This window comes from Zootoca vivipara, chromosome 3 (assembly GCF_963506605.1).
Source record: "Zootoca vivipara chromosome 3, rZooViv1.1, whole genome shotgun sequence".
NCBI classification, from domain to species: Eukaryota; Metazoa; Chordata; class Lepidosauria; order Squamata; family Lacertidae; genus Zootoca; species Zootoca vivipara.
Window position 1 is genome coordinate 77,935,665 of NC_083278.1, and position 13,942 is coordinate 77,949,606.

Consider the following 13,942-nt stretch of genomic DNA (forward strand, 5'->3'; position numbering starts at 1 on the left):
ACCACTTCATTTGGAATTGCAATTAGGATAACAAGATCAGTTCTCTAGTGCAGGAAATTGGGAAGGTCACGCTACAAGATGGTTGGCATCTTGATGGGGGCCCCTGCTACTTCAGATCGAGGGAATCTCACCCAACTCATCTAATTATGAAACCTTCTCAAAAGTTCATTAATATGCATGACTCAATCACCAATATTTGATGTTAATTTCACTTGAGGAAATAACCCTGATATTCCACGTCTGAGTTGTAATGATTCACAGCAGGGGAGTCCCGGGGGGGGGGGGGAGTTGTATTCTCCTGAACAGAGAGACTAGACAGTATTGAGACACGTTGTCCAGTATATGCTGTGTCAGTAAGGTCACAAGATATTGGCAGCATTTTTGCTGTCAGATATGAGGCCATCTGCAGAGTTTCCATGGGCTGCATTCACACAATGCTTTAGTCCATTTCCCCTACATTTCCCTAACTTAATCCCAGTGCTATATGTGAGCTTTTACACCGTGTAAAAGCCACTTCCAGAAAACTAATGGAATAAAACACATTTTTAGCGCTCATTTCCATGTTACCTGATTCCAGAAAAAAAATCTACTTGCAGTCTCCTTAACCCAGAAAATTGTGAGAGTAAAGTGATGAAATTTGGGTTGGCAGGGGGAGGCAGAAGCATGCATATGTGGAAATGATAAGAGAGGAGTGATGGTTTCCAATGGCACCTGTTGTTGAGCAACACACCCACAGGTGTGAATGAACTTTAGCATCAACCTTTCCCTTTTCTCCTGCCATTTCTGCCTAATGAAAATTGGGCAGAGAATATAGCTGCCAAGTCTCCTGCTGAAAAATGCGGGATCAGCAGCGGCGTGGCACCGGAAGTCACTTCTACGCATGTCTGGACATGCATAGAAGCAACTTCCAGTGCCGGCGCTGCCCGATTTCTGGTGCCCATACATGGGTAGCGCAGCACCGGAAGTCGCTTCTACGCACGTCCGGACATGCGTAGAAGCAACTTCCGGTGCTGCTCTGCCAGATTTCTGGTGCCCAGGCATGGGCGGAGCGGCACCAGAAGTCACTTCTACGCATGTCCAGACATGCATAGAAGCGACTTCCGGTGCCGCGCTACCCATGTCTGGGCACCGGAAATCGGGCGGCACCAGGACCCAAAATGGAGCCTCCCTGGCAGGTAGGAAATCCGGGGGATTTACGGGATTTTTTCCAATCCGGGCTGCCAGTGGGAAATGGTTTAAAATACGGGGGTTTCCCCGCGAAAAACGGGAGAGTTGGCAGCTATGGCAGAGACTACGAATTGTTTTGGACAATATGAATGAGAGTTGGCAGAGGAAGTGTGTGCATGTCACACATCCTTTGTGCACTTTCTGTGTAACATTTGAAGTTTCACTTTGGGGAGAAATATGATCAGTAGCTCTGTGTGTGGGAGCTAACATATCTCATCAAGGAGATGAATGGGTACCCTCTTTGGATAATATACAGGAAGCATCAATTTACAAATACTGTAAAGACACGCAAGTCGCTTGGAGATTCTTTGTGTTTCATTGTTAGCATGTGAAGTTGCTCTGTGCTTCATCTGTGAATGCAGCTGGTACCAAATAAATGTTCCAGTGGCTTACAACCAGCCATTTATTGCCATACATACTGTGCTGCTAAAGTCAATGAATTTTAACAAGCATTATCGAGTAATGTCAAGACTGATTGAGTTTGGAAGAGGTTCCTGTGTTGCCTCCTAAAGAATGCTATAGTGATTCCAGCTCCTTTGGGTAATCAGATCACAATTAATAACAGGGAAGGACATTTATTTTTGATGACAATATGTTATGTTTATACATGCATTCATCGATTATGGAGACAATGCCAGGATCCGAGTCTTTCTTCAAAATAAAGGCAAGAAATATTTTTTTAAAAATTAAGACCCTTGCCTTTGTGTGTGTGCCATGAGTTGTTGGCTGTATTTAATTATAAAAGGAACTGCTATGTATACACATATTTAAGAAGGGGTGAAATATTGGACATTCTAAGAATTCCTGATTTTGGTACTATGCAAATTTTAAAAAATGTAATCAGTCAGAAAGGTACACCCACAAATGTATGCTCAGCAGTAATTCACTTGACCAGCTGAAGTGATAACTATCGTATAGCAGGAGTATCACCTGATGTCTAGCTCTTTATAGATACATTAGAAATTCCAAACATAGCAGCTGCTTTATGATAGCCTTACTACATGAAAGCTATCATGTGATTTGCATAAGTCTGAGGAAATTTGCCTTCCAGTTGCATTAATATGACATGGCAACTGTGCTTCATTGCTCTTAGAAGCAATCTCTAACATTCTTGTTCCAAACAATGGTCAGGCATCAGTTGGAGAAAAGGAAACTTTCATTTTCCTCCTGGGGTTTTCTTTTTTGTAATTGCCCAGTGCCTGTGCTACCCTGTTTGCACAGGAGCTGATGTTTGTGCCATGAATGAAACATGCAAAGAAGGACAGCTGTTAAAATGTCTCCATGGTTGACCTGCCAGAGGTTTGCGGGTGCCTCTCCTTACTCCTGTTTGTGGAGACTCAAGTGCTTCCCTTTATTTTGGCCGCTCATGCACTCGACAGACTCCCCACTCCCCCACCCCTAAAAACTGTTTGGTTTCTCTGACTCCTCCCATGGTGCTTCTGTGACATGGGATTTATAGTGAAGGGAGAATCTAAACTCCTGGGGAATCTCCACATAGGATCTACCAGCTCAGAAAGTTCAGGAAGTTGCTCCTAAGGAGATACCAGCTTATGTAGGAGGCCACATTCTGCCTTGCAGACTGTACAGCTGCACTGACCCTGCACTGTCTGAATGTGACTTTTGCTTTCTAAATGCTTGTCCTAGCAATTCAGTTTGCAAGTCACTGAAACTGTGGCAGGCCCACAGTTCAGGCCTGGTCCTTTCTGCCTGTTGTTACTCTGCTTCTAATTCCCTATTCCCTCTCTCTTCCCTGAGAGCCAGTGTGGTGTAGTGGTTAAGAGCGGTAGACTCGTAATCTGGGGAACCGGGTTCGCGTCTCCGCTCCTCCACATGCAGCTGCTGGGTGACCTTGGGCTAGTCACACTTCTTTGAAGTCTCTCAGCCCCACTCACCTCACAGAGTGTTTGTTGTGGGGGAGGAAGGGAAAGGAGAATGTTAGCCGCTTTGAGACTCCTTCGGGTAGTGATAAAGCGGGATATCAAATCCAAACTCTTCTTCAAACTCTTCTTCTATATGGATTGTTGGTTGTGAGCATATTCTGATAATTATGAGTACAAAATGACTCATGTATGTCATTTATTTGTGAATATTGCAGTGCCTGGTGTGCAAGCACAATTACTCTAGTCATCTGTTGTCTGTAGTGTATAAACATCAGCACTATTTTAAAGATCCACCCGCAGTCAGCAGTATTTTAGCAGTCTGAATCTCGTCTCTGACATAAGCATCTGGATCCTAATTAGCTTTCAGTTTAACTGAGATTTCTTCTGTTATGATTAAATTTATTACAGGCTGCCCTCAATACAGTATAGAGATGTACAATATAATCTGTTTCTTTGCATTTTATCCTTATTTTTGTTGTTTTCTGGTAGTGCCTGTGAGATGGTTAAACAAGTAGAACATATAGGATCCACCTACTGGTGGCCTGGATGATTAAGTGATAGAACATAAGTAGCTTTTTTTAAATTGTATTTTAGCAGTGATGTTCACAGATACAGAAACTGCTCATCCTTCCAATGATGTGCCAAAGGCACAAGTTAGTTTCAAAGGACAGACAAAATGATAGATGAAGAGATTCATTGGTATCTGCTCTGAGGACTCTTGCTACAATCAGAGCTGGTGGAAAAAAATCATTTTGGTTAAACAAGTTTCACTGATAAAATCAGAGCTGAATTGTAAAAATGATAAAGAACAGCTGATCCCATAGCATAATAAAAAGTAAAATTTTGCAAATTATAAAGTACCTAGTTAAAGGTAAAGGGACCTCTGACCATTAGGTCCAGTCATGACCGACTCTGGGGTTGCAGCGCTCATCTCGCATTATTGGCCGAGGGAGCCGGCATATAGCTTCCAGGTCATGTGGCCAGCATGACAAAGGTTCTGGTGAACCAGAGCAGCACACAGAAACACTGTTTACCTTCCTGCTGTAGCGGTACCTATTTATCTACTTGCACTTTGACGTGCTTTCGAACTGCTAGGTTGGCAGGGGTACCTTAGGCTAATCTTACATAATGAAATGTTGAACAAGCAAAGCAGGGAACCCCCTTTTTGGTGGGATAGGAATAAAATCATACTCAAAAACATAATTTAAAACAGAACTGAAGATCCATGAATCTACCAGTAATATGTGTGAAAAACCTTTCAATGTAAAATGAACATATAAATGGTATAACCAAACAAAATAAAATACCTGTGACATGCTGTTAACATATGAACTGTGCCTGTCAGTTTCCATTCTTTTTAACTTCATACATACTGTTAGGTATTCCCAAATTCTCTGCACCATAAGATTTTCAGTGGTTCACTGCCTACCAGGGCTTGGTTTCCTTTGGAATTTTACAATTTATTTAATAGGGTGTGCAACTACGTTTTAGGCAAAATTGCCCCAAAGTGATATATATATATATATATAAAATCCATCAACAGAACCATTTAAAAGAGAATCAAAATATCCAATTCTATTATACACACACACTAGCACAAATAGTCCATCTAACTCTGGCAAGCAGCATCCAATAGCTCAGCCCCCAAAGGCCATGATGAAGAAAGGAGCCTTTGAGGCTCTTTAAAACTAACAAGGGAAGGAATGAGTTTACTGGAGGGTTGCTGGTGCTTTGTAATATTTGCTTTGTAATATTTGTGTTTGTTTAGAAACATAGAGGTTGAGCATAGATGGAGGTACAGTATTAAACACTCCAATGGCTGTCCTAGGTTCAGTACTCCCACATCAGTTTCTTGATGAAGGTGCAGGAAGAAATGCATGCCCCCTTCCCCAAAAAGGCTCTCCTCTCCCAGAATACTTACCAGTCATCATTTAAATGAAGGTCTACCAGTTATTCCCCATGGCTGGTGTAGTAACATTTGGCCCCCAGATGTTGGAGAATGACAACTTCCATGCTTACTAGGGCTTACTAGGGCTGATGGAAATTGTAGTTCATCAACATCTGGAGGGCCAAAAATCTCCACTCCTGCCCTATGGCAACCGTTCACCTTAGTTTGCCCAGCTAGACCTATTCAGCCAGGGTTTCCCCCCACACCTTATAGTTTTATTTTTACAATCACAAACACACAGGGTTGGAAGAGACCCCAAGAGATCACCAGTTAGTTCAACACCAAACCAGTAACAATGTATTTGCTAAGAAGCAAAAATTGTATTTCTTCTTATGCTTTATTTGTCATTTGGGCCCATAAACGTGTTTTCGTTATTTAAGAACTGGGAGTAATATTTTCAATTATAGAGAGAAACCATTAGTAAGATGATTTTGTTTCTATTTTAAAAATCACCCTGCTCAACTCTGATGTCCACTGTTGTTTAGCCCCAAATTCTGCTCACACAGTTTTTCTCTTGAATTTAGCTGCTGAGGCTAAACACACACCAGTTTGTTATGAAGATGAGGGAATGTGGAGGGGTATTAACTTTAGCCCCCTTTTAATCCTGAATAGATTCAGAGACATGATTATTGCTTATTATTGCTTATTGAAAAGGGCTCCACCCACATAGCCTTTGCAGGTGGGTCAAGGAGAGAAATGGCCATTGTACATAATACCCATTTGAATGTTCTGTTACTTTTCCAGTTCAGGGTACATCCACAATACATCTCTGACTCCTAGCTTGATCAGGAGAAAATATTTTACTGTAAGACTCTGGCATTTATATGCAATGTTCAACACTCTTTTCTGAATTCTAAGAGAGTTATGTTTTGTGCCACAAGTGGTTAATGACCCAGCCCCTTCGATTCTTTCTGAAACTCTTTGATTCTACCACCACCACCCCAGCTTGGAGAAAATAGAGTTATTATAGAGTGCGTTATTGCCTTTGAATAAGATCTTTTTTATTGAAGTTAAAAGGGAAAGCACCGAGAACCTCTGTGCTTAACCTCTCTCCCCCTGCTATGAATTGCTTTCTGTATTTCTGGAGAGAAATTGCACTTAATGTAAATGTGGCATTATAACACATGTATTTGACTGCCAGAAGTAAAGTTCACAGATGAACAAACTCCATTAAGCTTGTCTCCTGTTTCGGTGGTTTGCCCAGGGCACAAGTCAATTTCAAAGGACAGACAAGAAAAAAAAAGACCAAGGAGCTCATTGGTGGCCATTCTTCTGAGGACTCAGTAAAGCTTCTAGGAGCTCAGCAAGAAAATGGGAGCTGATTTGTGCAAATTACACAATTGAGCCTTTAGTATAGTCAGTCAAAATGCCAGGATTCCAGTGAATTATTTACACTTTCTGGCTGTTCTTCCCATTTCAGGAGACCAGTGGGAAGTATCACTGGTAACTCTCAGGAATTGCCACAATCTATTTATAATTCACCTAAAAAGATCTGAGAAAAATTCATCTGTTGTGTACTGGCTGTTTAGATATTTTGCAATAACACACTGCTTGTACAATTGTGTGGTGTGTTTTATATCAAATGAAGGTTGATGTAATGATATTTATGTATATGGTATATGCATTGAGATTTTAGTTACACTGCATATTTATCTCTCATCATCTCTTTTCAGGAGACTCCCATATTACCAGTATTTTCAGTGATGATTTTGCTATCTCACAGAAAGATATTTAGGCTAAAATATTCTGGATGCTTACATGCAGATATTCCTTACTGAATGTACAGCAATGTGGAATATTGGGAACAATGTAGATCTTTGTATAAATTATGAACTGTATTAGCTCTGTAATGGATTTATAATTATCTGATATTGGGGTTTGTTACATGCTGACTGAGAATAATTTAAAATTAATTTCTGTTGCAAGATTATGTGAAACTTAGTATAAGCATGACTGTTGTCTTACATGGTAGGCAGGCGTTACTGCCCAAATTTACTGGAAAGAGTCTTCTAATAATGAAAAGGGTGATGGCAACAATAGCTGTTAAAAGGTCTAAGTACTAGAAAATGAGAGCAAACCAAAGGGAAAAAGTATGAGTGAAGAAATTTGGGAATTGGTCAAACTGTATGTTACATTGAATGTGTGACTACATTTAATGTATCTGTTTGAGTTGCATATCTCAAATGGATATTCATGCGTATCCCAGCTGTGACCTGTACTAAAGTGACAGTACGCCTTATGCTTTTTAGGAACAAAGACACTAAACATGCCATTTCTATGAAATTTACAAAACCAGGTCTGTTTTTCATGTCTTAGTAACACCTTAGCTTACTCTGACATTCATGTTTAATCTTCCTTTTCATAGAACTGCTTGTGTACCAGAAATGACTATGTCATAATGAAAGACAAACCCCATACAGGCAATTTTAGCAAACAAGACTGTGACTATTTTTCAGTGCAATTGGTTGTCACAATTCCTTTCTCTCCCTCTTCCCTTTTTCTATTTCCTTTGTCTTTTAACCTGTAATCCTTCAAGAACTGGAATTACCTCTTATCTATGTTTCTCCAGCATACAAAAACAATTAAACCCCATAACTAAGCATAGTTTTATTCTGTTCCACAATGTAAATGTTTATTAAAACAGGAATGTCTACAGTTCCGGGCCAAGACATTTTGCTTCCTGGGGTGAAAATAGTACTGAAAGCATCTCACTCGGCCCAATGGTAGGTCTGGGCCTGACAGATGTATGGGATCATTGTTAGGGTATGTTGATGAGGACCCAAAAACCCCAGCTTGACTTCCTGCTCTTACAATAACTATTCTTAATTCCTGTCCATAAAACAGGGCAATAGCAGGGTTGCAACATTAATAAATGAATCAAAAAGTTCTAGCTCAATACAAAAATTGGAGCCGTGGAAATCTCTTGATCATCAAGTGGACACTGATCTTTAAAAGGATGTGTGCACATTCCAGGCTCAGCAGAAAATAGAAGTTTTTGCCAGGGAGATCATAATATACTAATGTTATCCTAACTCTTAAAACTCATGAATTGACTCACTGGATTAAATGGAGGTTCTACTAGTCCAGCATTTTCTTTCCAGCTATATCTGGCAGAACATTTCTGGAAGGAAGCTCACTAGCAGGACATGCTGTGAAAGTGATGTTTATCTTCTGTTTTATTTATATACAGCTTCTGATAACCCAAGGAATTTTGCCCAATTACACAGAGGTTCCATTATGCCATCATAGCTGATGGCCATTAACAGACATAACTTCCATGAATTTTCGTAATCCATTTATCAAAGCATCTAGGCTTACAGACATCAGCACAAACATCATCTTGCGTAGTAACATGATTCAGAACTTGGATGTTTAACCTGTCCCTCCCATTGAAGAGTATTGCCAATTACACTATGAGGAGTAGGGCAGGGATTGAACTATGATGCTTCACAATTTAGAAAGGGCTTAGCAGCAGGACCCACACCAGCCAAATACTGCTATGCTACACCGAATTTTACTTTTTCTTATTAGTTGACTAATATAGACAGAAGCAGGTGCAGGCATAATGTTTATATTTACTGACTACATGAAATATATTTACATTTGCTCACTTTCTGCCAATAAATTACTGCATGACAGCAGGCTCAAGGGCATACATCTCCTTATCATGTAATAATCACACACCTACGTGCTTAATAGCATTTGCCATTGGCCTGCTGCCTAGCAAGAAACCATGATATGTGATTTGGATGAGTAGGGACACATGCCATGGCATGTTATATGGCTTAATAAAAAAAGAAGGTTCTGTTTTCAGCTTTAATTTTGCTGTCACCGATGTTTGCATTCCTGTGTTTTTTTTTTATTGGTTGGAGTCCTAAGAGAAATGGAAAGGAGGAATGAGAGGGGGGAGGAAAGATAAAATATTTATGGCTTAATATGTTTTAAACCTGGAATAAATACATAAAATTGTCTAAATAATCTCCTAGGGACAGGGGAATCTTGAGCCAATGTTTTTAACTTGGTTCCTATTCTTTTGTATATTTCCTTTTCGTTTGGAAATAAAATCGGTGCTGTTCATCTTTTCTCTCTCTTCATAATCGCCTTGACAATCACGAAGACAGAACACTCCTTTCTGATCATTCACATTCAGCTCAAGGTGGGGGGAGGTACATCTGAATGCAAGGGAAGCATCCTGAATCCTAGTTCTCAATGAGGTAGCAGCTTTGTGTTTGGGCTTCTGATTGCAGCACTTCAGGCTTGCCGATAAGGGTTCCCAGGATGGGACGGCTCCTTCTCCCAAGGAGAAGGCTAGACTAGAATATTTCTAACAATAATTAGAGTGTGTTTATGGAGGCCCAGTACCCACCTGCAAGCCAAAATGGTATAGCCCAGGCGGTTTTATTACTTCAATGTCAATTACATATTTTCATTTTTTTTTAAGTATCCTTGAGTGGCATGGGAAGTCTCAAACCCATCAGCTGACTGGCAATTCTGTTCCTCTACAGCAGGCATCCCCAAACTTCAGCCCTCCAGATGTTTTGGACTACAATTCCCATCTTCCCCAACCACTGGTCCTGTTACCGGTAGCTAGGGATCATGGGAGTTGTATGCCCAAACATCTGGAGAGCCGCAGTTTGGGGATGCCTGCTCTACAGCTTACTGGGGCCTGTTCTCCATCAGTCCTGTTCCTTGCAAGGCTCCACTTCCAGCAAACATAAAACATATGTATCAGAACTAATTGTTCTGACTTGTCCATACCAGATTCCCACAGCAGCAAGGCAGGACAGTGGCTGAAGCACCATGGATAGATTCAAGTGAGCAATTTGCTGTGACAAAGGCCTTGCTTCCTCCAGTCCACCTTCCCCAAGGTTCACCCCACTTGAGCTAAAGAAGATGGCTCTTAAAGGGCCACATATTCCTAGTGTGTTCACTTGTCCCATCTGGCATGGTCCCAGCACCATTTGTCAGGTTGTTAGCAATGGAAGCCCTTTATTCCTTTGAGGAGTCCGGCTCAGGGGGCAGTATCTCTTGTATAACTCGAACAGTCTCACAACTGCCAGAAAGTCAATTATCTGTGATCAACAATATTGAAGAGTCTTCCCTAGAAAGGGTAGTTTGGCTATAGTCAATAACTGACTGAATAATCAACAACATTAGATGGTGGGCAGGGACCAGGTGATTACAGGGCTTGATGTAGTTGAGCCTGTACTGTGTCTAAATGGCAGCATTTACCAACTAAATCTGGGTTCTTCCATCTGTCACACATTTGCCCAAAATATTCCATCATCTAATGATAAGGAAGGATGCCTGGTGACAGCCATCAAAGTCAGCAGGCGTAATTCTCATAACTGCAATATGTCAAGGACCACCTCTCCCTATATGAGCCAACCTGGACCTAGCAATTATCATCTGATGCCCTTCTTTGTGTGCCCTGTACATGGAATGTCTGTAGGATAGCAACACGAGAACTTGCCTTTTCTGCAGTGGCTCCCCATTTGTGGAATGCTCTTCCCAAGGATGCTTGCCTGTCACCTTCATTGTACATCTTTAGGTGCCAGGCAAAAATGTTTCTCTTCAGCCAGGCCTTTGGTTGATAAACATTCTGTGTCTTTTTAAATATTGGGGGGGGGGGCATGCTATCAGTTTGTTTTGCTTTTGTTCTTATTTTTATTATGTATTATGTGTTTTTATTTTATATTTTTATCCTGTGAACCACCCTGAGATTTTTGACTGAAGGTGGTGTACAAATTAATTAATTAATTAATTAATTAATTAATTAATTAATTAATTAATAACAGCAACTATATCCCCCATAACACAGAATTCTAACTGCATCTTTGGGAACAGAGCTACTGAATTGCTGTCACGCAAGGGTACTTTAGGACAGGGGATTTGTGCCATCTTGAAAGGCCATCTTCAGAATGTTTTGATCCATTTTTTTAAATGCTACTTTTATTAAAGTAAGAGGGACCCAGGTGGCGCTGTGGGTTAAACCACTGAGCCTAGGGCTTGCTGATCAGAAGGTCGGCGGTTCGAATCCCTGTGACAGGGTGAGCTCCCGTTGCTTGGTCCCAGCTCCTGCCAACCTAGCAGTTCGAAAGCACCTCAAAATGCAAGTAGATAAATAGGAACCGCTACAGCGGGAAGGTAAACGGTGTTTCCATGTGCTGCTCTGGTTTGCCAGAAGCAGCTTTGTCATGCTGGCCACATGACCTGGAAGCTGTACACTGGCTTCCTTGGCCAATAATGCGAGATGAGCGCGCAACCCCAGAGTCGGTCACGACTGGACCTAATGGTCAGGGGTCCCTTTACCTTTACCTTTATTAAAGTTGAAGTCAGCAGAAATATCTTTTGATATAAAACGTGTTGTGGGGTATTTTTACATAACAATTATCCTTTTTCAAAGTACCTTTGATTGCCCCACTAGAAATAACCTAGCTTCTGAAAATATTGGCTTATTTTCCTTATTGAAATAAAGCACCCATCTTCCTTTATTCTGACAGAAGGATAGAATCAGCTTTCAAAAAAAAATACAGCTGCCCTGCGCATTTTTATACCTATTTGTCAGGTATATTTTGAAATATAATAGGTGTGATTAAAAAGAGAAAAGAATACAGAGATTTAAACTGCTGCAAAATCAAAGGAACAGAGGCAGCAACAAGGTGGCTTGTGTCTGATGGCATTTTTTCTGTCTCTGTGTGGGTTTTTTTATATAAAAAAATCATTAGCATATCTTATTGAAAGAGATAATTGAACCATTGAATTGGGAGGTCCAGATCTTGAATATAAAATGCAAAATATTTGCAAATTGCATGATTAGTCACCTTTCCTTTGTAGTTTTCTTTTTGGAAGCTGTTTAGCTAGCTATAAGAAAGGAGGCAGCTAACTGTAGCCTACAGCAAAGGGAAGATTATCAAGATAATGTTAATGTTTGAGTCTAATATGAAACATTGCTGGTTTTTAAAAAGCATCTGCTGTTATTTATAAGCATAATCTCAATAGATGTAGCACAGGAATGTGCTTAATATCATCTCTCTTCCAAGAGTAAGAATGCACTTCAGCATAATTCAGGTGACCTACACACATCCATCATTTATAAGTCTTGAGGAAGACCACACTAGTTTGCTGATGATGGCTGCATGACTTAGTTATTCTCATGAGACCTAGATGTAGTCTGTTGCCCTTTTGCACTGTCATTCCATGTTGTGCTTTGATGGACTCGTGAGTAAATGAAAGGCTTGGTATCGATTTCCATACAGATGTTAATAATTTCTGTGTACATCATCCATGGAATAGTGGTTACTCTTGCACAGAATTTGATATTGCAGTATTCCTTGATGAAGAGATGATGCATGAAGCTTGCACAACAGCCTTTTATCTCTTGAATCTGAGAAATGAATGCATTTTTCCTTGCTGCCATCTTAATGGACTTTTGTTTATATCACATGCCATCAAATACTGTAGAGGGATTGACTCGCTCTGCCCACAGGGAGCTGAGAACTGGCAGGTTCTGTGCAAAACAGAAGGTTGCACTTGAACTTTCTGGGGAGACTTTCCGACTTTTCGGTGGATGCTTTGTTTAGACATGATGAAATGGAGCTATTTGCTTCTGAATGAATCTATTTAGGATAGCAATATGTCTTGTACCCAGTGTCTTTAAACTCCCTCTTAAGAAAAATAATCAGGAAACAATTTGCTTATCTTGTACTTTATCTGCAAATACACACACACACACACACACACAATCACAATAGAGCTACTGTATCTGCACATAGCAACTCTGTTGTGTGTGTCTTTGTATCCCACTCCCTCACAGCAAGCAGTTCCTGCAAATTACCCCTTATGGCAGCAGGGGGAAGTACCAGTAGAGGTTGGTGCTCATTGGTTCTGGTAGGGCAGGGAAGGCAACGGTAGGCGGCACCAGAACCAATCACACCAGGTGTGTGCAGGCCCCAGGAGACCCCAGAGGGCAGCCTTTGCTATTTCCTCTCTAGGGGTGTGAGGATACCAGCAGAGCCTAGTATTCCCCAAGAGGCAGCTGTAGAGGCAGCATTGGGTGGGCATTGCTGAGGAGGAAGCAGATCTGACCTCCAAGGAGTGTGCCACGGCCACTGCTGCAGCAACCTCAGGCAGTGCATTCATTGGAGGCTGGATTTGCTGCCCCTGTGGATCCTGACACCTGAGGCGGTTGCCTTACTTTGCCTCATGAGTGGGCTGGCCCTGGAGACAACTAATTTTAGTTTTGTCCATATCCTCCTCCCTGCTGAGTTCTGCAGGGAACTAAGGATGATGGGGTATAAATAATAACATTATTATTATTATTATTATTATTATTATTATTATTATTGGAGCATAATTCCCATCCATTCCCATAGGACTCTCAAAGGACAAGTGCCTGTGAATTGTACCCTTGTTAATTGCATTAATAGAATGAATGGTTCCCACTATCATCACATAACACAGTGACTGTTTTACTCCTGAATTGTCTTGTGCATTGCTGACAAGAGGCAGAGTTTTTCTCCCCCCCCCTTTCATTCTAAATAAGTTTTTGTTGTTGAATTTTTGATGGCACGCCATCGCCTGCAGTAATAATTGGGGTTGCATTAATGGATAATGTTAGCAGAGTTTCTTCAGTGCCAAAGCAATTGTCATGCAATACCATTTGCAGGTCTCATTACAATCATTGGAAGTGATAGAGAGGTGGAGGTAGCAAGCTCTTCTAAAAATGAGTCCATTCAGTGACTCAGTGTGTGACGAGGAGAAAATGGGACAAACTAATTCCATTTTCAGTCATCAAAAAGAATGAGCAGAGGTGAAACTCGTGCTGTGTTTTAAGTGCCTTTAAATACAGCTGGTTTTTCTTTTAAAACTAGTTAGCCCAGAATAG

At 40.9% G+C, this 13,942-nt stretch overlaps 1 protein-coding gene across 3 annotated transcripts in view; it reads left to right on the plus strand.

Annotated features, from left to right (window-relative positions):
* The window catches only part of KIF26B (kinesin family member 26B), a 278,589-nt gene that overhangs the window by 236,545 nt on the left and 28,102 nt on the right, over window positions 1-13,942 (plus strand). The gene's annotated exons all lie outside the window — the stretch shown is intronic.